The sequence below is a fragment of the Hemiscyllium ocellatum genome, unplaced genomic scaffold (assembly GCF_020745735.1).
Source record: "Hemiscyllium ocellatum isolate sHemOce1 unplaced genomic scaffold, sHemOce1.pat.X.cur. scaffold_169_pat_ctg1, whole genome shotgun sequence".
NCBI lineage: Eukaryota > Metazoa > Chordata > Chondrichthyes > Orectolobiformes > Hemiscylliidae > Hemiscyllium > Hemiscyllium ocellatum.
In genome coordinates this window covers 1,458,294-1,484,520 of record NW_026867852.1, presented here as the reverse complement: position 1 = coordinate 1,484,520, position 26,227 = coordinate 1,458,294, and the positions used below count along the sequence as shown (strand labels likewise).

The 26,227-nt window shown below is 45.7% G+C and overlaps 1 long non-coding RNA gene across 1 annotated transcript; it reads left to right on the top strand.

Moving 5' to 3' along the window:
* Positions 1-26,227, top strand: LOC132810390 (uncharacterized). The gene is made up of 6 exons (XR_009642811.1): positions 1-89; positions 4,329-4,433; positions 9,364-9,470; positions 18,527-18,635; positions 23,635-23,741; positions 26,151-26,227. It is a non-coding gene; the product is annotated as an uncharacterized LOC132810390 (long non-coding RNA).

Sequence of the window (26,227 nt, the reverse complement as noted above, 5' to 3'; positions counted from 1 at the left end):
GACCAATCAGAGTGAATGAGAGGCGGGACTTGATTATACCACGTGATCATCCTCGCGGACAGCGCGGCTGTGCGGGCGGAGAGCTGTCGGTAGGGAAAGTAATAAACAGCAGGAAACGGGAGGGAAATGGTTACGGTCTAGGCTGAGAACATTTGGTGCACGTCGGAAAAGACAAATTTGAAATTTACAGTCTCGTTTTTGCAGTAAACCGAAAAATGCCTCATTTCGCGATTGACTCGAGTCAGTGCCGCCATCTTTATTCGGGGCAACGATTCACTGGACATCCGCCATCTTTGTAGGGGGCAAAGTTCAGAGGGGTGTATGTGCATGCTCTCCCTGATAGAGAGTAATGGGGCAGGATTTGCACAGAGCACATTCAAACCCAGAGAAATGGATATTTTTTCTCTGGATTTTTTTCGTCATTCGTTTAAATGATTTGGATGTGAATAGAGGCGGTACCGTTAGTAAGATTGCTGGTGACACCAAAATTGTTGGTATTGTGGTCAGTGATAAAGGTTGTCTCAGAATACAATGGGATATTGATCAGATGGGCCAATGGGCTGGGGAGTGGCAGATAGGGTTTAATTTAGATAAATGTGAGGTGCTGCATTTTAGAAAAGCAAATCCGAGCAGGACTCACACACTGAATTGTAAGGTCTTGGAGAGTCTTGCTGAACAAAGAGACCTTGGAATGCAGGTTCACAGTTCCTTGAAAGTAGAGTCACAGGTCGATAAGACAGTGAAGAAGGCATTTGGTATGCTTCCCTTTGTTGGTCAGAGCGTTGAGTACAGGAGCTGGACAGGACATTGGTTAGGCCACTTTTGGAATATTGTGTGCAATTCTGGTCTCCCTATTATCAGAAGGAAGCACTGAAACTTGAAAGGTTTGAGAATTGATTTTCAAGGATGTTGCCAGGGTTGGAGGATTTGAGTTGCAGGGAGAGGCATAATAGGGACTGGGGCCATTTTCCCTGGAGTGTCATAGGCTGAGGTGTAATTTTGAAGAGATTTATATAATCGTGAGGGGCATGGATAGCGTAAATAGACAAGGTGTTTACCCTGGGGTGGTGGAGCCCAGAACTAGAGGATATAGGTTAAGGGTGAGAGGGGAAAATTCAACAGGGACCTAAAGGGCAACAAAAATTGTAACATTTCAAAGGCAGTTGAATAGGAAGAGTTCAGAGGGATGCCGGCCAAGTGCTGGCAAATGGGAAAAGATTCGGTTCGAATATTTGGTTGGCATAGATGGGTTGTACTGAAGAGTCTGTTTCGGTGCTAGACATCTGACTGTGGGATCATAAAACTGCTCCGATTCGCCTCTGAGCACCTTGATGTCCACTTGTTCACTATCTAGCTTCCTCAGTCTCTGAGTGTATTTTTGCTCTGTTTAGTATTTTACTATTATGTTCACAGACCTTTCAGTAAATGAATTGTCCACTGCTGCCCGGCTCCTGACCATATTACAGAGGAGGTAGTACTGGATGTGTTGAATCATATCGAGGTGGATAAATCCCTGGGACCTGTTAAGGTGTATCCCAGACATTTGTGGAAAGCTAGGAATGTGATAGCAGTGCCCCTCCCTGAGATGTTTATATTGTCATTGGTGACAGGTGAGGTGCTGGAAGGCATGTGCCATTATTTAAAAAGGTGGTAAGGAAAGGCCAGGGAACAAGAAAACAGTGAGCCTGAAGTCAGTGGCAGGCAAGTTGTTGGAATGGATTCTGAGGGACAGGATTTACATGTATTTGGAAAGACGAGGAATGGTTAGGGATAGATAGCATGGCTTTGTGTGTGGGAAATTCTCTCTCTAACTTGATTGAGAATTTTTTTTGAAGATGTGACAAAGATGATTGATGAAGGCAGATTGTGAATGTTGTCTGTATGGACACTGAACGATGTTCCACAAAGCAGACTGGTTAGCAAGGTTAGATAACGTGAAATGTTGAGAGAACTAGCCATTTGGATACAAAACTGGCTTGAAGGTAGGAGGCAGAGGGTGGTGCAGAGGGTTGATTTGTGGACTGGAGGCCTGTGAGCAGCAGCGTGTTGCAGGAATGGATATTGGGTCCTCAAATAATTGACTTGGATGTGAATATGAGATATGGTCAGTAGGTTTACAGAAGACACCAAAATTGGAGGTGTAGTGGACAGTGAAGCAGGTTAGTTCAGAATACAACAGGATCTTGACCAGATGGGCCATTGGGGCGAGGAATGGCAGACTGGGTTCAATTTAGACAAATGTAAGCTGTTGAATTTTGGAAAGGCAAATCAGGGCAGGACTTATACACTTAATGGTAAAGTCCTTGGGAATGTTGCTGAACATAGAGACCATGGAGTGCAGGTTCATTGTTTCTTGAAAGTACAGTCATAGATAGGCAGGCTAGTGAAGGTGGGGTTTGGTATGCTTATATTGATTGGTCAGTGCATTGAGTACAGAAGCTGGGATGTCAAATTGTGGCTGGACAGGACATTGATTAAGCCATTTCAGGAATTATGTTTTAAGTTCGAAATCCCCTGTTCTGGGAAGGATGTTGTGAATCTTGAAAGAGTTCAGACAAGATTTACAAAGACTTTGCTAGGATTGGAGGATTTGGGCTACAGGGAGAGGCTGAATAGGCCAGGGTTAATTTCCCTGGAGAGTCAAAGACTGAGAGGTGACTTCATGGGGATTTATAAAATCATGAGGGGCATGGATACGGTGAACAGCCAGGGTCTTTTCCCCCCAGTTAGGTGGGTTCAAAACAATCGCATGGGCTTAAGTTGAGAGGGCAAAGATTTAAAACGGATCTAAGGGGCAAAGTTTTCAAGCTGTGTGTGGTGTGTGTGTGGAATGAGCTGCCAGATGAAGTAGTGGAGGCTGATACAATTACAACATTTGAAAGGCATCTGATTGGGTACATGGACAGGAAGGGTTTCAAGTGATACGGACCAATTACTGGCAAATGGGGCTCCAGTTGTTGAGGATTCCTAGTTGGCATGGACAAATTGGACCAAAGGTCTGTTTCTGTGCTGTACATCTCTATGACACTAATAAATGAAAATAAGATGTGTTCCTCTTTTGTGGAGAGCTAGCAGAAGCACAGATAATTGTTCTTGAAGCTGAGAAGGTTAAGCAGTGATTTTGATCAGCTGCAAATTTGTTTCTAAGATATTTAATTTGCAGAGAGAGGGGAATTGTTAACAATGTCACAATTTTAGTAACTATTTTCAGGTAATTGGCAAATAATAAGTGAATATGTGAACATTATGTTCTTCAGTAAGTTCTGAGCATCTGGAATAGTCTGAACGGCAGCTGGACAGACTCAGCAATTATTCATAAACAGATTTGGAATTTTACCTTTTAAGGGAAGATTTGGGGTGCTATGGGCAAATGGGAAGGGAATTGGGACGGATTTGCAGCATTTCTAGAGGGAGAGAGTACAGCCCCAATGGGCTGAATAGCCCCCAGCCCCAGTGCTCTGTGACACTGCCCCATTGACTGTGAATGATGAAGCTTATCCCAGAGCAGAGAGAGGGAGGATCCCACCAATCATCCGGGGCCCATTGTGAGGTGAGTGATGTCAGCGCAGGCCAATAGGGCCAGAGGGCAGTACTGGAGGACCAGGTCGTATGAGTTTGTCCTCCAACCAATCGGAGTGAATGAGGGCATCCTCAAGGTTGGAACTAAAGAAAGGCACATATCGCAGAGATTTGAGAAACTGGAGGACGTGAGATAGGGAGCGTTCTGTGGCTAGTGAGGAATTATATAAATAAGGAAGAGTTGTGAGGATGGTTTAGGTGACATTGATCAGGCGAGTTGAGGATGGAGGAATTTAGGGATCGTGAGGATTAGAGTCATAATGTTATACAGCAAGGAAACAGGCCCTGTGGTCCAACCAGTCCATGCCGACCATAATTCCAAACTGAACTAATTGTACCTGCCTCCGCTTGGTCCACATCCATCCAAATATTTCCTATTTATGTACTTATCTGAATGTCTTTTCAATATTGTAATTGTATTCACAGCTACCACTTCCTCTGGAAGTTCATTCCACACGTGTATCTTTTTTATTAAAACCTTCATGTATTTTCTCAAATCTTTCTCATTTCTTCTCAAAATGAATGCACCCGAGTTTTGAATCCCCCTCTCCCCCGGCTATTCACCCTGTCTACACTCTTTCTAATTTTATAAACCTCTAATAAGCTCACGCCTCAACCTCGTGCATGCCAGTGAAAAAATTCCCAGCCTATCCAGCCTCTCCTTAGAACACAATCCCTCCATTCATGGCAACATGCTGGTAAATCTCTTCTGAACCTGCTCCAATTTAATAATCTCCTTCCTATAACAGCACAACCAGAGCTGGACAGAGTCTTCCAGAAGAGGCCTCCCCAACGACCTGTATATCCTCAACATAACGTCCCAACTCCTGTACTCCAAGGTCTGAACAATAAAGGTAAGTGTGCTTAGCACCTTATTAACCACCCTGTCTACATGTAACACAAACTTCAAAGACGTGAAGCCCTCGATCTCTTTGTTCCCATATCACTACTCAAGGCCCTACCTTTATTGAGAGTAAGTCCTGCCCTCGTCTGTTTTGTCAGGATGCTATATTTTGCATTTATTCCAATCCAAAAAAATTTAGTATAAAGGCAGTAGGGGTATAATTAAGAGGGAGATCAGGAGGCAAAAAAGGGACGTGAGATAGCTTTGGCGAATAGGTTTAAGAATAATCCGAAGGGCTTCTATAAATACATGAAGAAAAAAAAGGCTATCAAGGGTGAAAATAGAGACCCTCCAAGATCAGCAAGACAGCCATTGTGTGGAGCTGCAGGCGATGGGCGAGATAGGAAACCAGTGTTTTGCATCAGTGTTTACTGTGAAGAAGTACATGGGAGATATAGAATGTGGGGAAATAAATGGTGACATCTTGAAAAATGTCCATATTACAGAGGAGGAGGAGATGCTGGATGAGTGGCTGAGGAGCTGGTGCAGGGGAAAAGGATTCACATTTTCTTTGGATCATTGTGATCTCCTCTGGAGTAGAGTTGACCTGCATAAGAAGGATGGATTGTACCTGAATTGGAAGGTGTTAACATCCAGACAGGGAGATATTAGTGATACTCGGGAGGCATTAAACCAGTGAGGGAGTGGGTGTAAACCCAATAAGATAGTGAGGAAAGAGTATGTCTGAGACTGGTACAGTTCAGAAGTCAAATAGTCAAGGCAGGCAAGGGCAAGGCACAGAATGAAGTCGGACTGAGCAGTTGCACTGCATTTACCTCCATGCACGTAGCCTGACACGGAAGGTAGATGAGCTCAGGGTATGGTTTTGAACATGGCACTGGGATATTATAGCAACTACAGAGGTATCACTCAGGGATGGATAGGACTGGCAGCTTAATGTTCCAGGGTATAGATGCTATAGGAAGAATAGAAAGGGGGACAAGAGAGGAGGGGGAGTAGCATTTTTGATTCAGGATAGCATTATGTTTTTGCTTAGGGAAGATATTGCTGGGAGTACGCCCATTGAAGTTATTTCGTTGGAACTGGGAAATAAGAAAGGGATGACCACCTTATTGGGGTATTCTGCATGGATTTTGTCTGGGTTCTCTGGTTTCCTCCCACAGTCCAAAGATGTGCAGGATAGGTTGGATTATCCAGGTTGAATTGTCCACAGTGTTCAGGGATGTGCAGGTTGGGTGGATTGTTCAGGCTGAATTGTCCGTAATGTTCAGGCATGTGTAGGTTGGGTGGCCCTGGGAAATGCAATGTTACTGGGGGAGGTGAGGAGGCTCTCAGGGTCAGTATCAGTGTGATGGGCTGAATGACCTGCTTCCACACTGTTGGGATTCTCTGATAATTCTACTAGTTTTAAAATAGTTACAGAAAATAACAGACCAGATCTACATGTTAAGGTTCTGAATTGGACAAAGGCTGATTTTGATGGCACGAGGCAAGAACTTTCACCTGGCCCCTCCAGCCTGCTCTACCATTCAATAAGATCAGGGCTGATCTTTTCATGGCCTCAGCTCCACGTTCCCGATCTCCCACCATAACCCTTAATTCCTTTCCTGTTCACAAATCTACATTTTGCCTGAAAGGCATTCAAATGCTGCAGTCAGCAGGGAACGCCACAGATTCACAACCCTTTAGCTGAAGAAGCTCCTCCTGATCTCAGTCCTAAATCTGCTCCCCCTTATTTTGAGGCTCTGGAGTTGGACCCGTCCCCAGTGGAAATAGCCTCCCTGCTTCTGTCTTATCTCCTCCCCTCAATTTTATTTGTTTCCTATCCAACGTCCCATTCTTCTAAATTACAACGACTATAGAACCAGTTTTCTCAATCTCTCCACGTACACCAACCCTCTCAACTCCCAACTCAAACTAGTGACCCTCCTCTGCACTCCCTCTAGTGCCAGTACATCCTTGCTAATGTAAGGGGATCAAACCTGTACACAGTACTCCAGGTGTGGCCTCCCCAGCCCCCTGTACAGCTGCAGCATAACCATCCCTCTGGCAATGAAGGACAATATTCCCTTCACTGCCTTAATTACCTGCTGTACCTGCAAACCAGCTTCCTGTGATTCATACACAAGGACACCCAGCTCCCTCTGCACAGCAGCCTGCTGCATGTTTTCATCATTCATCATCCAGTTTGTTGTTAGTCCGACCCAAATGGATGACCTCACGTTTCTCAACATTGTCCTCCATTTGCCAGATCCTTACCCATTCTCTTAATTGATCTGTATCCCTGTGCAGACTTGCAATGGACTCTGCAGACATTGCTTTACTCATCTTTGTATCAAATGTGAACTCTGACACCGTACACTTGGTCCTCAATTCCAAAACATTTGTGTAAATTGCAAACAGTTGTAGTGTCAACACTAATCCAAACACCCATTTATCCCCATTATTTATTATGTTGGTGAACCGATCCTGTATCAATGATAATTACCCATAATGCTGTGCATCTTTACCTTATACAGCAGCCTTTTGTGTGGCAACGTATCGAATACCTTCTGGAAATCCAGGTACACCACATCCACCGGTTCCCCCTTGTCCAAGGCGCTCATTGTATCCTCAAATAATTCCAGTAAATCCATTAAACGTGACCTGCCTTTCATGAATCCATGTTGTGTCTGCAAAAATGAGACAATTTCTACCCAGATATCTCACCACTACTTCCTTGAGAGATTCAAGCATTTTCTCCACTGCAGAAGTTAAGCTAACAGGTCCTTTTTGAAAAATAGTGGCACCAATTTGCAGCTTCCAGTCTGTCCAAACCATCCCAGAATCCAACAAATTTTAGTCAATTATCACGAGTTTGTTATTCTTCCCCCCCCCCCCCCACCCCACCCCCATCTCCTTTAGTCCCTGGGATGCATTCCATCAGGGCCAGGAGACCCAGCTACCTTGAGGCTGTTATCTTTCCCAACATTGCCTCTTTACTGGGAATGATTGTTTCTCTGTCCTCATCTGCTATTGCCTCCACAGGCCTGCGACAATGAGAGTATATAGACAGTATGTTCCTGTTAAGGCCAAGGCTGGTAGGTGTAGGGAATGCTGCCTGTCGAAAGAAATTGAGGGCCTGGTCAGGAAAATGAAGGAGGCATTTGGCAGGAACAGAGAGCTGTGTTTGTGAGAATCCCTAGAGGAGTATAGGGGCAGTAGGAGTATACTCGAGGTAAACCAGGAGGGCAAAAAGGGGATATGAGATAGCTTTCGGAAATAGGTTTAAGGAGAATCCAAAGTGATTGTACAAACACACTAAGGACAAACGAGTAACCAGGCAGAGAATAGGTACCTGCAAAAATCAAGGCTGTCTGTGGAACCGCAGGAGGTGAGAGAGGTTCTGTGTGAGTGGAGAGGTTTTACAAACACAATGTGCGCATCGGAAAACACATATTTTGTAACGTCCCAGTCTCGTGTTTTCAGTAAATGGGGAATTGCCTCAGTGTGGCTGCAGGTATGTGTACGCGTCACCATCTTTATTCGGGGCAAGAATTCACTGGATACATGCGGAACTGCCAGCTTTGTAGGGGGCAAGGCGCTGCCAGGTGCATGTGCAGCCTTTCTGTGGTACAGAGTCATTGGGCAGGATTTACAGAGCACATTCAAACTCAGAGAAATGGATGTTTATTTCTGGATTTGTTTTGTCATTCATTTAAATGATTTGGTATCGGAAATGAGTTTGCAGGTCATACAAAATTGGAGGTATTGTGGATAATGAAGAAGGTTACCTCAGATTACAATGAGATATTGATCAGATGGGGTTTAATTTAGATAAATGTGAGGTGCTGCATTTTGGAAAAGCAAATCAGTGCAGGACTTATACACTGAATGGCCAGGCCCTGGAGACGTTTGCGGAACAAAGAGACCTTGGACTGCAGGTTCATAGTTTCTTGCAAGTCAAGTTGCAGGCAGATAGGATGGTGAAGAAGGTGTTCAGTTTATATTCCTTTATTGGTTCGAGCATTGAGTACAGGATGTGGGAGGTCATGTTGCTGTACAGGGCATTCGTTAGGCCACGTTTGGAATATTGTGTGCAGTTCTGGCCTGCCTCCTATCAGAAGGGTGCTGTGAAACTTGAAAGGTTTCAAAAAAGACTTCCAAGAATGTTGTTAGTGTTGGAGGATTTGAGGTTGGAGGCTGGGCTGTTTTCCCTGGAGTGCAATAGGCTGAGCTGTGATGTTATGGAGGTTTATACTATCAAGAGGGGCATGAATGGAGTAAATGAACAAGGTGTTTTCCTTGGAGTGATGGTGTCCAGAAGTACAGGCATTGCTTTAGGATGAACGGATAAAATTTCAAAGGGGCCTAAAGGACAACTCTCCTGCAGTGGGTGGAATGAGCTGCCAGAGGAAGTGGTGGAGGCTAGTACAGATAAAACTTGTTAAAGGCGTCTAAATAGACACATGACATGATGAGTAAGCGTTTACAGGGATATGGGCCAAGTGCTGGCAAATGGGAATAGATTAGGTTCGGATACCTGGTTGTCATGGATGAGTTAGACCGAAGAGTCTGTGTCGGCGCTATACATCTCTATGACTGTGGGATCATAACAGCTTATACTGTTCTGCTTCATCTCTGGGCTCCCTCATGACCACTTTGTTAATGTCTAGCTTCCTCAGTCTCGAACAATGGGTGTATTTTACTATTACTTTTACAGACATTTTTATACATTAATTTTTCACTGCCGCCCAGCCCCTGACCGTGTGCTGCTCATTAATTTTTTTTCTGGAAAATTTTTGACAGTCAAGAATTCTTTTTTTCCGATGAGCAAGTGTATTTTCCTTCCGTTTCTGACTATAAATTCTGCATCATTTTCGTTCCCTGTAATCCGTTTTGCACTCCCTGAAACATCAACTGTGTTTCTCCTTCCACAGATCCCAGTGATTAATGCCAAAGCCCTGTTGCCTGTGGAGAGGGTGATGCTCGACTTTCTTGTACAGCTGCAGTTTGTGTGGTGAAGGTGCTCCCACAATGTGGTTGGGTAAGAGACATTACAGATTATTCATTACAGCAACAGCGATGATTTGAAGATAATGTCCAAATCAGGAACAGTTTGTAGTTTTATCATCATGCTTATAATTTCACAAAAATATTATTGGGAACTTTAGACAAGGCCACAGAAGTAGGTTTTGAGGAATGTCTTAAAGGAGGAAAGCAGACCTGTGAGGTTTTGGCTGCGAATTTCAGACCTTGTTGCTTTGGCAACTGTAAAAGCAGCCACACAGGTGAGGTAATGAATTAACAGATCATTGGGAGTCTCGAACAGAATGGGTTGTCGAGGTCTCAAAGGGTGTGAGATACAGCGAGCTAGGGATGGTCACAACCAGGAATTACATCAAGGGTGAGAATTTTAAATTGAGGGATGTGGGCCGGATGCTGGCAGGTGAGACTAGATTGGGTTGGGATATCTGTTCGGCATGGACAGGTTGGGTCGAAATGTCTGTTTCCATGCTGTACATCTCTGTGGCTCTATGTTGTTGATTATGAATAGCAGCCTTTTGATGGATCAACAAGTTTTGGTACGAGGAAGTACTTGGGCAGAGATCTGGTTTTTCTTGAGATAACAGGGAGGTTGAATGTGGGAAGTTGGCCAGGAATGTGTTTGTATAAGGAAGTCTGGAGATAACACAAGGTGGATGAGAGTATATGAGCTAATACAATGTTAGAATCAGCTCGAAATAGTGGTCTTGTCCCCCTCACCTCACCACACCTCTGGGATTCAGCTGGTTGTCAGGTTGTGAATCAGGCAGTAACACAATCGGGAGCTGAGTGGCCATGGTGGAGCCTGAAATGAGTGTCACTCAGCTGGCTGTTGCTGAGCAGCTGCTGCTTGGTAGCTCTGTTGGTGACATCTTCCATCACTTTACTGCTGATCGAGTGTGGACTGACAGAGGGAAATTGGCTTGGTTGGATTGCCCTGTGTTTTCTGTTGAACATGCCTGGGCAATGTTCCACAATGTCAGTAGATGCCAGTGCTGGAGTGGTACTTGGCTTGGCGGGTGGCAAGTTCTGGAGCACAAGCCATTAGTATTATTGCCAGGATATTGGCAGGGCCGGTAGCCTTTGCACTACTTAACCACTTCTTGATGTTATTCAAACTGAATGAAACTGGCTTAAAACTCACATCTGTGATGTTGGAAACCACTGGAGAAGGCTGAGATGGAGCATCCCACTTCTGGCTGCAAATGCTGTTGACTTATCTGGTGCATGGATGTGTGAGGCCCATCCATCAGTAAGGGTGGGGATATCTGTGATGCTTCCTGCAGTGAGTTGTTTTATTGTCCATCACCGTTTACAACTGGGTGTGGCAGAACTGCAGAGCTCTGATCTGATCCATTGGTTGTGGGATCACTTAGCTCTGTTGCTTGGTGCTGATGCTGTGTGATATGCAGATGGTTCTGTTTGGTAGCTTCACCAGGTTGGCACTTCATTTTTAGTTATGCCTGGTGCTGCTCTGGGCATGCCCTCCTTTACTGTCCGTTGTGATGGGTGAGAGCAGGATTTACAAACCCATGAGATTACAGATTGTGCTGGAGTACAGTTCTGCTGTTGTTGATGTCCCACAGTGCCTCAGGGAGATCCAATTTACGTTCCTACATCTCATCAAAGTCTGTCCCATTTAGAACGGTGATAGTGTCACTCAACACAATGGAAGTTTTTCTCAACTTTAAGCCAAGACTTGTGTCTCCAAAAAGAATGTGCAATGGTCGCTCGTACCGATACTGTCATGGACAGATGTATCTGTAGCTGGTCAGTTCATAACAATGAGATCAAGTATGTTTTTCCCTGTTGTTGGTTCCCTCACCACCCACTGCAGACTCAGTTGAGCAGCTATATCCTTTAGGACCTGACCAGCTCAGTCAGTAATTCTGTTGCAGAGCTAGTCTCGATTGTGGACATTGAAATCCTGTACCCAGAGTACGTTTGACACCATTTTACTTCCTCAGTGCTTCCTCCAAATGTTGTTCAACATGAAGGAGAAGTGATTCATCAGCCAAGGGAGGACGGAGCGTGGTAATCAGCAGGAGCCATGAGACTTCCTGGTGTCCGGAGTCAATGCTGAGTACTCAGAGGGCAAATCCTCCCTGTCTGTGCCACCACCTCTGCCTGGTCTGTCCTGCTGGTGGGACAGGACATATCCAGACATTTCAGGAGAAAGTGAAGACTGCAGATGCTGGAGATCAGAGTGGAGAGTGTGGTGCTGGAAAAGCACAGCAGGTCAGGCTGATGAAGGGCTTAGGCTCGAAACGTCGATTCTCCTGCTCCTCGGATGCTGCCTGACCTGTTGTGCTTTTCCATCACCACACTCTCGATATCTAGGGATGGTGATGGTGGTATCTGGTCATTGTCTGTAAAAGGGCTCCTGAAGAAGGGCTCATGCCCGAAACGTCGATTCTCCTGCTCCTTTGATGCTGTCTGACCTGCTGCGCTTTTCCAGCAACACATTTTCAACATTGTCTGTAAGAGTTGATTCCATGAGTATGAGTATGTCAGGCTGTTCCTTGATTGGTCTGTGAGACAGCTCTGCACATTTTGACACCAAACTCCAGATGTTAGTCTGGAGGACGTTGCACCATCGAAAGGGCTGATTCTGTGGTTGTATTTTCTGCTGCCTTGTCAGATGCTGAGTGGTCCATCCAGTTTCATTCCTTTGTTGAGACTTTGCAGTGATTCATACAGTGAGTAGCTGGCTGGGCCACTGTCGGGTTGGCAGGATATTTTTCCACCATTGACAATGGTTCCATGGAGATTAGGAGATTCCTAATTCCAGTTATTTTTTCTTGAATTCAGATTCCACCATCTGCCAAGTTGGGATTCGAACCAGGATTTCTGTCATTGGTTTTAATATTTTGGGTAAAAGTTAAATACATTCGGTTTGTTCACTCACTTTAAATATCACTTACCCAGGTTTTGTTTCTTTGTGAAACACTGTCCATCATCCTGTCTCCTCCATCCTTCTCTCCAACAACAAGAGTTTGGAGCACATGGAGTTTCTCTGTCACTAAGACTGAGACAATCCGATCTGCTGCTTCCCTCCCTCCCACTGAGTCAAACTGCCTCACGTGGTGTTCCCGGATTTTGTCCAAACTTTCTCCAATCCCGGTCAAGCCTTATCAGAGCTCATCTTGACCCTTTTACCCTCATCTCAGTAAACCATAGAGTTTCCAACTCTCTTTTCTCCCCCTCCTCATCAGTCTCCGTCACCGATTCACAGATATTGTTCCTTGTTCTGTCTTTTCTGGTTATGTCCTTCTCTCCCATTCTGTGAAAAACTAATATTTGACCTCATGGTTGTTGAAAAATCCTGCTCCATCTCCACTCTCCCTTTCCTTTCTGAATTCCTTGCATTTGGTGTCCCTCATGGATCTATCCTTGGCCCCTCTTGTATCTCCTCTACATACTGACAGGAGGTGACATTGTGCAAAAGCACCATGTTGGGTTTCACATGTACACTGACAATGCCCAGCTCTCCCTCCCCGTCATCCCTCTCCATTACTCCACTGTTTCTCAGTTATCAAGCTGCTAACCACATTCCCACTACTCGATTAGGTGCAGTTTCCTCCAATGAAACATTGTCATGGTTAAACCCGTTGCCTGACCAATTCCTTTCCCTTACTGCTGAGCCCCTCCCTCTCACTGAGAACTATACAGCAGAACTACACTCTTCACAATATTGCAGTTCACTCTTCACAATATTGCAGTTGTTTCTGACGCGAAGCTGACCTTCTGATTAGACGTTTACACAATCCCAAACACCAGGAATTCCAATCTCTTAAACGTTGTTTGTCCCCTCCTCACCCAGCTCCATTGCTACTGAAACCCCTTACCCGTGTCTGTGTTGCCTTAAACGTGATGAATCCGAAACAGAACCCTTGATTCTGTGACTGGCTCAGAATCTGGTTTCAGACTCCCCCCTCAGTATTTACCCTCAGACACATCAGTATTTATTCTGTCAAACCCCTTCAGAATCTGGTGGTGCGGTCTGATTGTAGCTTGTGGGAATGGCAGAAGCTGATGTGTTGTATCTGGGTGGAAGGTAAGGACTTGGGGTGGGTGGGGGGTGCTTGCGGGGTGTTCTATCCTTGTTGCAGTTGGAGGTGTGGGTTTCAAAGGCCGAGGTGCAGGAAGTGGAGGAGATACATTGGATGGTATTGACCACATGGGAGGGGAAATTGCAGTCCTTGAAATATTTGGTATTTTGGTATGTTCTGGCTTCACTGGAACACTGCAGTAAGCATGAGACAGAGGTGTTGGCCAGGTGTGTTATAGTGACAGGCAGCTGGAAGCTCGGGGTCTATTTTTGCAGCAGAACGTCGATCATCAGTCGCCATTTCCGCCACCTCCACTGAGATGCTGCCAGACACAGGTTCCTGTCCCCTCCATTAACAGCTATGCACCCTCCCAGCCAGATCGTAATCCACTCCTTTGTCTTTCCAAATGTTCCGGTCTCTCTCTGGGTTCTGTCCCTACCTATTATTTACTCTTTAACCCCTATCTCCTGCAGTATAAAGATCTGCAGGTTAGTTGAATTGGCCAAGCTAAATTTCCCATAATGCTCAGGGATGTGTAGGTTAGGTACATTAGTCAGGAGGAATATACAGTAATAGGGTAGGGGAATGGGTCTGGGTGGGATACCATTCGGAGGGACGCTGTGGACTTTTAGGGCCGAATAGCCTGTTTCCACGCTGTCAGGATTCTAATTTTCCCAGCTCCCATCGGTTCTGAGGAAGGGCCACTGGACAGATTCCTGTTCCCAGATGCTGCCAGACCTGCTGAGCTTTCCCAGCACCTCCTGCTTGTTGTTCCTGATTGACCCCATCCATCCACCTTCCGGGTTTGATTCAGGCAGGGGGAGGATCCCACCACTGACCTCACAATGGGGTCCAGCTGATTAATGGCAGCTTTCCACCAATAGGAAAAGGAGGTGGGACTGGTGGACGAAGTGGAACCAGCTGGTCATCCAAACAATTGGAGTGAATGAGGGGCGTGGCCAGTGGGATGACACGTCACCAGTAACTCCGCCTGTGCAGTGTCACGTGACTCGGCCGTTGGTGAATGTGGGAGAGGCAAACAGGGAAGGGGAGAGTGGCCTCAGAGACAGAGGTAATGAGTCACTTCAGACTGGGAAGTTTTAATTACACTCTGTACGGGTCGTTAGTCTGAATTAGAAACTCTTAATCCCGCGTTTGCAGCAGATGGGAAAATGGCTGCAGCCCTCAGGCGGTGATAGGTCCTGGGATATGGGCTCCATCTTTATTGGGGGCAAGATACAGTGAGGGGCATGGACATGTCCTCTTCCTCGGATGGGGGAGAGGGAGGGGGGGGGCATGTGATTTTAGGAGAGGCATTTACACATCAAGCACAAACCAAGAGAAAGGTATGTCTTTATATTCTGTTTTGTTTTGTCAATTTATTTCATAGGATAGTAAATCAGAATAATTGAGGTTGGGATCTCAAAAGTAAGTTTTTACAGTCAATGGAGTCATCAGGATCTGAATATCATTGGCATTTAACTGTGGAAGGAGAAAGGTTTGTCAGTTCTGTTTGTGGGAAAATATCTCCAATATTTTTGTTAAGCAGAAAGATGTACAAATTCATGTTTGGATCACCCTTTGGGTGTGTGCTCTGTTCTGGGCCATGCAGCTGAGGAAGGAGATATTGGCCTGAGAGGGAGCACAGATTTATCCAAATTTCACCTCGTCTCTTTGTAAGAACTCTCAGATTTAGACCCAATCACCCACTTCATGATGTTAACCTGTAAACTTCATATTTTCAATTACCTGCAAACTTCCCATTAAAACTCCTTTTAGACTCAAATTCCAGTACCTTTTCAGGTGGGATGTTTCAGCTTCTGACAACTGTCTGTTCATTCAGAAACTGCTGAGGTCCATGTTGACTCTGGGGTTACAAAGGGCTGAACTGAAAGATGAGATGCTGTCCCTGAGCTCCCATTGAGATACACTGGAACAGTACAGGAGGCTGAGGGCAGTGTAGGTGTGAGCAGGCAATGAAAATGACAGGGCTGCACTGTGAGGGCTGCTTGGCTCAATGAGAGTGTTCTGGAGTTGGGTGTAAACAGAGTGAGGGGAGACGGGGAGAAGGTGAAGCTGAAACTCCGTTTTAGTTCAGGCCGTTCAGAAATTCACATGGTCCCATTGGGAACAGCCAGTTTTTAAGTGATACCTGCGGGGTATTTGTTAACAGTTTTTAATGTATTTTTCCTGAGGGCAGTTGAGAGTTAACCACATTGCTGTGGGTCTGGAGTCACATGTAGGCCAGACCAGGTGAGGATGACAGTTTCCTTCCCGACAGGACATGAGTGAACCAGTTGGGTTTTCTAACAATTGACAATAGTTTCATGGTCATCATTCGCCTTTTCATTCGAGATTGTATTGGATTCCGATGCTGCCATCAGCCATGTTGGGATTCTAACCCTAATCCTCGGAACACTGTACATTTCAATCATCTGGCAGGAATACCATTAAGCCATTGCCTTCCTTTTTTAGCAATATTTAAAAGCAAGTTCCATCATTCTACGTGTACAATGTGAGATAAAATACTGCGGTGTCCATGTGTCGGCCTCTCCAAAAGGTCAATCAACAGAAATTTGTTTGGTGGTGAAATATGTCACTTTTTTGTGGAGGGGGGAGGTGGTTTATTAAACAAAAACGAATCCAAATAAAAATCTTATGCCACGGACATGTAATTTCTGAAGCCAGAGGGGGATTACAGAGACAGGGAGAGTTGTGGGGCTGGAGGGGGATTACAGAGACAGGGAGGGTGGTGGGGACGGAGGGGGATTACAGAGACAGGGAGGGTTGTGGGGCTGGAGGGGGATTACAGAGACAGGGAGGGTGGTGAAGCCGGAGGGGGATTACAGAGACAGGGAGGGTTGTGGGGACGGAGGGGGATTACAGAGACAGGGAGGGTGGTGGGGACGGAGGGGGATTACAGAGACAGGGAGGGTGGTGAAGCCGGAGGGGGATTACAGAGACAGGGAGGGTGGTGAAGCCGGAGGGGGATTACAGAGACAGGGAGGGTGGTGAAGCCGGAGGGGGATTACAGAGACAGGGAGGGTGGTGAAGCCGGAGAGGGATTACAGAGACAGGGAGGGTGGTGAAGCTGGAGGGGGATTACAGAGACAGGGAGGGTGGTGGGGCCAGAGGGGGATTGTTGTCCAAACATCACTGTGGTGTACATGGACTGCAGCATTTCAGGGAGGCGGTTAACCACCACTTTCTCCAAGACAAGTAAAGGTGGCCAATAAATACTGGTCTGGGCAGCAAAGGCACCCTCCAGTGAATAAAACCAAGCAGTGACCTCTCTGAGCTGACTTGCTGTGAAGTTAAAAACCTCTCTGGAAATGGAGTGGGCAGAGAAGAGAAACAGTGACATTTCACAGCTGCCCTCAGAGAGACCTCACCCTTGGAAGTACTCAGAGCCAGGGATCAGCTCAGTGAGTTTCAGTCTCTTCAAACATCAATCTTAGTCAGTTTTATTTTATTAAATCTACAATCATGAGTCAGGTGAGGATTTCTTTTTAATGTCTTACGGTCTCTTGATTAAATGTTTAAGATATAAAACGTAAGCAATAAGTTATTCTCGGGCAGTATTTTTCGAGCAATAAGACTGTGCCTTTGTCTTGGTCTGTAGGTTGTTAAGGCGGAGAGATGGCCTGTTGTAGAGTGGCCTACTGTTCCTGTCGGGTGCGGAAGATTAGGGAGAGTTTCAATGAACCTGATGATTTGTCTGCAAAAAGTGTGATTGCAAATCCTATTGGATCACATGGATTGGTGGAGGAGTGATTAAAGGCAGTGAGGAATTGACAGGAGCCGGGGAGTGTGATAGGCGGCAGTCTCAGGATACTGCAGATACAGTCAGGTAGGTGGGTTACCTCCAGAAAAGCTAGGAGGGGTAGGTAGGTACTGCAGGAGTCTCCTGTGGCTATCCCCATCTCCGACAAGTGTACTGTTTTGGAAAATGTAGGTGGTAATAGACTTTCAGGGGAAAGTAGCACTGACAGCCAAGTTACTGGTACTGAGACTGGCTTCTAACATAATGTGAGGTGTATCCAGTTCCACACGATCGATGGTGATAGGGGACTCTCTCGTCAGGGGCGCAGTCTGCCGTTTCTGCAGCTGACAGTGAGAGATCAGAATGGGGTGGTGCTGCCCTGGTGCCAGTGTCAAGGATGTCTCTCAGAGGGAGCAGAACATTCTCAAAGGGGAAAATAACCAGTGGGAGGACATTGTACATTGGTACCAATGACATAGGAAGGGGAAAGCATGGGGTCCTGAGGAGCAGGGAGATTTGCTAGTGCCACTCGGGAGGCATTAAACCAGTGAGGGAGTCGGGGTAATCCTAAAGAGATAGTGAGAAAAGAGGTGAGTCTGAGGCTGGTACTGTTCACCAGATCAGACTGTCAAGGCAGGCAAGAGCAAGCTACAGAATGAGGTGGGACGGACCAGTTACACTGCATTTATTTCAGTGCAAGAGACCTGACAGGTCAGGCAGGTGGGCTCAGGGTATAGTTTTGAACATGTGACTGGGATATTACAGCAATTACAGAGGCAGCACTCAGGGATGGATAGGACTAGCAGCTTAATGTTCCAGGGTATAGATGCTATTGCAAGGGGACAACAGAGCAGGGGGAGAGGTGTTTTTGATTAGGGATAACATTATGGCTGGGCTTCGGGAGGATATTCCTGGGAGTACATCCAGGCAAGTTATTTGGGTGGTACTGAGAAATAAGAAAGGGATGACCATCTTACTGGGATTGTATTATAGACTCTCTCCCAATAGTCAGCGGGGAATTGAGACACAATTTTACCGGCAGACCTCAGTTATCTGTAAAAATATAGTTGCAATGATAAGGGGTTTTAACTTTACCAACATGGCCTCGGAGTGCTGTAGTGTTAAGGGCTTGGATGGAAATGTATTTGTTCAGTGTGTACGAGAACATTTCTGATTGAGTTTGTAGGATGTACCTACTAGAGAAGGAACAAAACCTGACCTGTTTCCTTTATTCATTCACAGGATGAGGCTGTCACTGGCTCGGCCAGCATTTATTGCTGCGTTTACCCAGAGGGCAGTTAAGAATCAACCACGTTGCTATAGGTCTGGAGTCCCATGCAGACCAGACCAGGTAAGGATGGCATTTTCCTTCCCTAAAGGTCATGAGTGAACCACATGGGTTTTTTCAACAATTGACAATGGATTCCTTGTCGTCACTAGATTATTTTTTCCAGATATGTATTGAATTCACTTTCCAAAATCTGCCGTGATGGGATTCAAACCCAGGTCCCCAGAACGTTATCTGGGTCTCTGGATTAACTGTCTAGTGATAATTTCACTCCATCATCACTGCCTCTTAGGAAATGAGGCAGGGTGAGTGACTGAGTTATCAGTGGGGCAGCACATCAGCACCAAAGATCCCACAGTATTGTGGCTCAGTGGTTAGCGCTGCTTCCTCAGCAACAGAGACCTGGGTTTGATACCAGCCTCAGGCAACTGTCTGTGTTGGAGTTGGCACATTCTCCCCAGTGTTTGTGAGGGTTTCCTTCGGATATTCAAATTTACTCCTACAGTCCAAAGATGTGTAGGTTAGTTGGATGAACCATGTTAAATTTCCCATAGTGTCCAGATGCAGTATATGAGGTTTTGGGATGTGCAGGCAAATCTCTGCCTGATGTGAAAAGATCGTTTTGAGGTCCTGGACAGAGCTCAGTGAGGTGTGGCTGAACGTTTTACATTTCCCGTGGCGGTAAGGGAAGGTCAAAGGTGTGGAGCATGTGTTGGTGGGAGGGTGTGGACCTAACAAGGGAGGTGCAGAGGGAATGGTCTCTGTGGAACGCAGATAGCGGTGGGGAGGGAAATATGTCTATGGTGGGGTCTGACTTTAGGTAGCAGAAATAAGAGGTTAATGCGCTGTATCTGGAGATTAGTGGGGTGGAAGATGAAGACCGCAGGGCTGTATTCTTTATTGTGGCTGGAGGGGTGGGGTAAAGGTGGAGGTGCGGGAAGTGGAGGGTATGTGTTGGAGGGCATTGTTGATCAAGTCGGAGGAAAGTTACGGTCCTTGAAGTAGGCCTTTCTGGGATGTCCTGGAATAGAATCCAAAGAGATTAAACGAATATATCACAGACAAAAGATTAACTGGACCAGAGAATAGGACCGCTTAAAGGTCAACAAGGCTGTCTATGGAATCACAGAGGGTGTGAAAGATATGCAAATATTTCACGTCATTTTTACTGGAGAAGTATATGGAAGCTCGAGAGTTTGGAGAAATAAACAATGATAACTTTGAAAGTGTCCATGTTACAGGGGAAGTGGGACTGGATGTCTTAAATCACATCAAGGTGGATAAAGCCCTGGAACCTGATCAGGTGTATCCTGGAACTTTCTGGAAATCTAGGGAACTGATTGTTGAGCCTCTCCTGAGGTATTTGTATCGTTGATAGTGACAGGTGAGGTGCTATTATTTTAAAAAAGGTGGTAAGGAGGGGCCATGGAACAAGAGAACAGTGAGCCTGAAGTCAGGCAGTCAAGTTGGTGGAAGGGATTCTGAAGGACAGGATATCCATCTATTTGGAAAGGTAAGGAATGATCAGGGAGAGTCACTGTGGCTTTGTACATGCACAATTGTGTTTCACTAACTTGAGTGAGTGTTTTGAAGTGACAAAGAAAATTGATTAAGCCAGGCGGTGAATGTTGTTTATATGGACATTCAACAAGGTTCCACAAAGCAGACTGGTTAGCAGGGTTAGATCACATGGAATGCAGGGAGAGCAAGCCATTACAAAACTACCTTGAATGTAGGAGACAGAGGATGATGATTGAGGGTTGCTTTGCGGACTGGAGGCCTGTGAGCAGCAGTGTGCTGCAGGGATGGATATTGGGCCCTTAAATAAATGACTTGTATGTGAATATATGAGATATGGTCAGTAGGTTTACAGAAGACACCAAAATTGGAGGTGTAGTGGACAGTGAAGAAGGTTAGTTCAGAATACAACAGGATCTTGATCAGATGGGCCATTGGAGCAAGGAATTGCAGACTGAGTTCAAATTAGATAAATGTGAGCTGTTATATTTTGGAAAGGCAAATCAGGGCAGGACTTATGCACTTAATGGTAAAGTCCTGGGGAACATTGCTGAACAATGGACCTTGGAGTGCAGGTTCATAGTTCCCTGAAAGTAGAGTCACAGGTAGGCAGGGGAGTGAATGCAGCATTTGGTACGCTCCCCGTTATTGGTCAATGCATTGAATGCAGCTGTTGTGATGTCATATTGTGGCTGGACAGGGCACTGATGAAGGCCCTTCTGGAATTCTGTTGTCAGTTCCAATCTCCCTGTTCTTGGAATAATGTTGAGAAACTTGAAAGGGTTCAGAAAACATTTGCAAGGACTTTCCTGGGGTTGGACGATTTGAGCTATTGGGAAAGGCTGAATAGGCTGGGACTATTTTCCCTGGAGATTTGGAGGCTGAGAGGTGATCTTATAAAGTCATGAAGGGCATGGATAAGGTGAGCAGTCAGGGACTTTTTCCCAAGTTCGGTGGCTCCAGAACGAGAGGGTACAGGCTTAAGGTGAGAGGGAAAAGATTTAAAGGGGATTTAAGGGGCATCGTGTTCATGTTGAGGGCATTGCAAGTATGGAATGAGCTGCCAGAGGAAGGGGTGGAGGCTAGTACAATTGCAGCATTTAAAAGGCGTCTGACTGGGTACTTGAAGAGGGAGGTTTTAGAGGGATAAGGGTGAACCGCTGGCAAATGGGACTCCATTAACGCTCTCCGTTAATGGTCAATGCATTGAATACAGAAGCTGGGACGTCATATTGTGGCTGGACAGGACGTTGATTAAGCCACTTCTGGAATTCTGTTTTCAGTTTGAATTTCCCTGTTCTGGGAAGGATGTTGTGAAATTTGAAAAGGTTTGGACAAGATTTACAAAAACGTTACCAGGATTGGAGGATTTGGGCTACAGGGAGGGGCTGAATAGGCTGGGGCTGAGAGGTGACTTCATTGAGATTTATAAAATCACGAGGCGCGTGGATAAGGTGAGCAGCTGGCATCCTTTTTCCTCAGGTTAGGTGGGTCCAAAACTAGAGCACATGGGTTTAAGTTGAGAGGGCAAAGATTTAAAAGGGATCGAACTGGCAACATTTTCAAGCTGAGTGTGGTGTGTGTATTGGAGAGGCTACCAGATGAAGTAGTGGAGGCTGAAAAATCACAAAATTTAAAAGGCTTCCAATTGGGTACATGAATAGGAAGGGTTTTGATGGATACAGGCCAATAGATGGTAAATGGGAATCCATTAGTTTAGGATTCCTTGTTGGCACGGACGAATTGGACGGAGGTCTGTTTCTTTGATCTTAATAAATTAAGATGCATTCCTCTCTTTTGTGCAGAGCTAGCTGAAGCACAGATAATTATCCTTGGAGCTGAGAAGGTGAAGCAGTGATTTTGACCTGGTGCCGATTTTGTTCCAAGGTCTTGAATTTGCAAAGAGAGAGAGGAATTGTTAACCCTGTCACAATTTTTAGTAACTACGTTCAAGTAATTGGCAAATAATACAAGGTGAAAATGTGAACACTATTTTACTCAGTAAGTTCTGAGCATCTGGAACAGTCTGAACGACACAGATTCAGCAGGTATTTTGAAACAGACTTGGAATTTTACTTTTTAAGGAAAGATTTGGGGGTAGTTGGGACAGATTTGCACCATCTACAGAGGGAGAGAGGACAGCTCCAATGGGCTGAATAGCCCCCAGCCCCAGTGCTCTGTGATACTGCCCCATTCACTGTGAATGATGAAGCTCATCCCAGAGCAGAGAGAGGGAGGAGCTCACCTCTCAATCGGCGCCGGCTTGATTAACGGCAGCTCCAGACCAATAGGAGGAGAGTCTGTGTGGTCCTGCAGCCAATGGGAGTGAATGAGGGGTGTGGCCAGCAAGACGACACCTGTCCATGAGCTGTGCAGGTGCAGTGTCACTGGGTGGGGGTGGGAGAGACAGCAGAGACTGGGACAGAGGCTGTTGGACCTGAATTACAAACTCCCGGTAAATTAAAACCAAAAGAACTGCAGATGATGTAAATCAGAAACAACAACCAGGAGGGTCTGGAGAAGCTCAGCAGGTCTGGCAGCATCTGTGATGAGAAATCAGAGTTAACATTTCGGATCTGGTGTCCCTTCCACAGAACAGATGTTACTGAGAAAAAAAAGTCCGTTTATGTGCAGAAGATAGTGTGGGGGATGGGGGCAAGATAAAAGGAGTAAAGGTGGGGATAGAGTGAGAAGAGCGGTTGGATAAAGGAGTGGATAACGATCTGACTGGGGGAGGGTGACTAGCTGTTAATGGAGACTGTTAGTGGCTAACCATAGGTAGTGTGTAATGACAGGCTGTGACATGAGGTGGCTACGACATGAGGTTGTTAACCTGTGGTTAGCCACTAACTGTCTCCATTGTAAGCTGTTGCCCACCTATATCACTCCACGATTGGAGCTGCTGAGGACACAAACCTTTGGAATATCCTCCCTAACCCCCTCTGTCCGCCTTAAAGATGTATCTAAAAATCGTTCTCTTTAATCAACGTTTCCATCATCCGTGAAGCATTTTAGGAGATTTGTCAATGTGAAAGGCTCCATACAATGCAGGTAGTTGTTGTTATTGTCTGACATCAGGAGAAACAGGGATGAGCCCTCTCTCTCTCTCACCTGATGAACAACAGCCAAAGCAGGAAGCACTGAGCATGCTCCAGCCCACAATGGGCCTCGGATTATTGATGTCAGCGCAGGACCAATAAGAGTGGGGGGAACGAGGCTGGAGGACCAGGATGTGCCAGTTGTTCCTTCAACCAATCGGAGTGAATGAGGGGCGGGACAATACTCAACCACGTGATAAACTTCACTGACAGCACAGTGTTGTTGTGGCCAAGGCATTGGAAATGTGTGAAGGTGCAGGGCAGGGGAAAGGAAAGACATAGACCAGAAAGAGAAGGAAATTTTCATGGTATGGGATGAGAGGTTTTACAGAACTTAGTGCACATTGTGAATCACAAATTTGAAAATCCCAAATTCTGCCCCATTTTCCCTCCTTATAATGCATTTTGCACTCCCTGAAATAGCAACTGTGTTTCTCCCTCCACAGATCCCAGTGATCAGTGCCAAAGCCCCATTGCCTGTGGAGAGGGTGATGTTTGATTTCCCTGTCCAGCTGCAGTTCATGTGGTGAAGGTGCTCCCACAATGTGGTTGGGTAAGTGCTGTTATAGATTATTCACTCAGCAATATTGAAGAGTTGACAATGTATGTGCAAATCAGCAACAGTTTGTTTTTTTAATCATGGTTATAATTTCACAGAAATACTATTGAAAAATTCTGGCATAAGGCCACAGATTGAGATACTAGGTCAAGTGATCAAAAGCATTGCCAAATGACCAGGTTTTCGAGAACATCTGAAAAGAGGAAAGCAGGTCTGAGAGGGTTCAGGTGGGAATTCCAGACAGTGTTGCCTTGGCAACAGGAGAAACAGCCAGACAGGTGAAGCAATGAATAAATACAAATGAGTTGTCAAGGTCTTGCAGGGTGTGTGGTGCAGGGAGACAGGGATGTTCACAGGGTGAGAATTTTAAATTGTTGCCTGTAAATAGGAGCCTTTTGATGGATCAACTAGTTTTGGTACAAGTGAGCACTTGGGCAGGAGGGTTTAAGATACTCTTGAGATTACATGTAAGTTGAATGTGGGAGGCTGGCCAAGAGTGTTTGGATAATTAAGTCTGGAGATAAATACTCGTCCATCCCTGCATTCAGTAAATGAGCTGAGACTAGGGTGGAGTTGGGTGATGTCACCAATGAAGAAAGTGTGTTTTTGGAGTTGGGCTCTTCCTCCACATCACCCCCACCTCCCTCCCCTCACCAAATCACAGGTATTGTTCCTTGTTCTGTCTGTCTGTCTTTTCTGGTTATGTCCTTCTCTCCCATTCTGCTACGAAGTAATATTTTGACCTCACCGTTGTTGGAAAAACCTACTTCATCCCCACTCTCCCATTCCTTTCTAAATTCCTTGTATGTGGTGTCCCTCAAGGATCGATTCTTGGTCCCTCCTGTTTCTCACCCACATACTGTCAGGAGGTGACATCGTCCAAAAGCACCGTCTGAGGGTTCACATGTACACTGACAATGCCTAGCTCTCCCTCCCCATCATCCCTCTCCATTACTCAGTTATCAAACTGCTCATCACACTCCCACTACGCGATTGGCTGCAATTTCCTGCAATGGAACATTGAAATGGTTAAACCCATTGCCTTCAGTTGCTATTACAAATTCCTTTCCCTTACTGCTGAGCCTCCCCCTCTCCCTGGGAACTGTCTGAGGCAGAACTACACTCTTCACAATATTGCTCTCATATCTGTAACCCCAAGGTGACCTTCTGATCAGGTATCTACACAATCACAAACACCAGGAATTCCAATCTCTAAAACGTTGCTTCCCCCCCCCCTTCACCCCAGCTCCATTGCTACTGAAACCCCTGACCCGTGTTGATGTTGCCTTAAACTTGACGAATCTAAAACAGAACCCTTGATTCCGTGACTATCCGAGTATCTGATTCCAGATCCCTCATGATGGGAAACATCCTCTCAGTATTTACCCTGTCAAACTCCTTAAGAATCCTGCATGTTACAATGAGATCACCTCTCATTCTTCCCAAATCCAGTGAGTAGAGTCCCAACATTTTCAGCCTTTTCTTAAAAGATAATCCCTACAAGCCAGGGATCATCCCAGTTAATCTTTTCTGAAATGCCTCGGATGTCATTATGTATTCCCTTAAATAAAGGGACCAAAACTTCTGTCATTACTCCAGATGTGGTCTCACTCGCACTTTGTAAAGTTACTCTCAGGTATATACTCCAAACACTTACACTGAAAACTCCTTGTAATAAGAAACAACGTTCCATTCCCCATCCTGATTCCCTGTTATAACTGTGTTTCCTACGCAATTACCCCTGGTCCCTTTGTGGTGCAGCTTTCGACAGTTTCCACCATTTACATAGCACTCTGTTCTTTTATTATCTCCTCCAAAATGAGCAACTTCACAATTTCCCAAATTATGCTCCATTTGCTAACTTGTTGCCCACTTCTCCAATGAATCCCTCTCTGTAAACTGTTTATAATCCTTTTGGAACTTTACCGTTCTGCCTTTTCTCAGAGATTTCCCCGCTCATTCTTCTAAACATTTCCTGGGAGCACTGGGCAGTGGGAAGCAGTTGTTACCCTTTCAGAGAGACTCTTTGGAATGACTGGGAGGAGCTTGCTGCTCATGGGTCAGAATGGAGACAACTTGCCCATCGAGCTGCATGAGCCTTTCACCCCCCCTGTCTAATTGATGAGGCACAGCGGTAGCACGGAAGGAAAGAAAAGGAAGCACATCCTGCTCTCCACATCGCACTGACTCTTGAAACATTGTGTCCCATGTGTCAAAGATCTGCCCTGTTCAGTCACATGAAGACCCAGTGTGGAAACTCACAGAAACCCATACAGATTTCCCCTGAACTAACTGCTGACCCCACAAGGGGTAATGTGTCCAGTCATCCTGGGCCAGGAGGAGGGGGTGGTGAGAGTTTCTTAAATGAACTGACAGTGACAGTTTTATAAACGTGTATTACAGGTGGACATTCAGATGGTAATCTCAGTAATTGTAACGCCAAACTGTGACAAAATTACTCAATTCATCAGGAGCTGGAT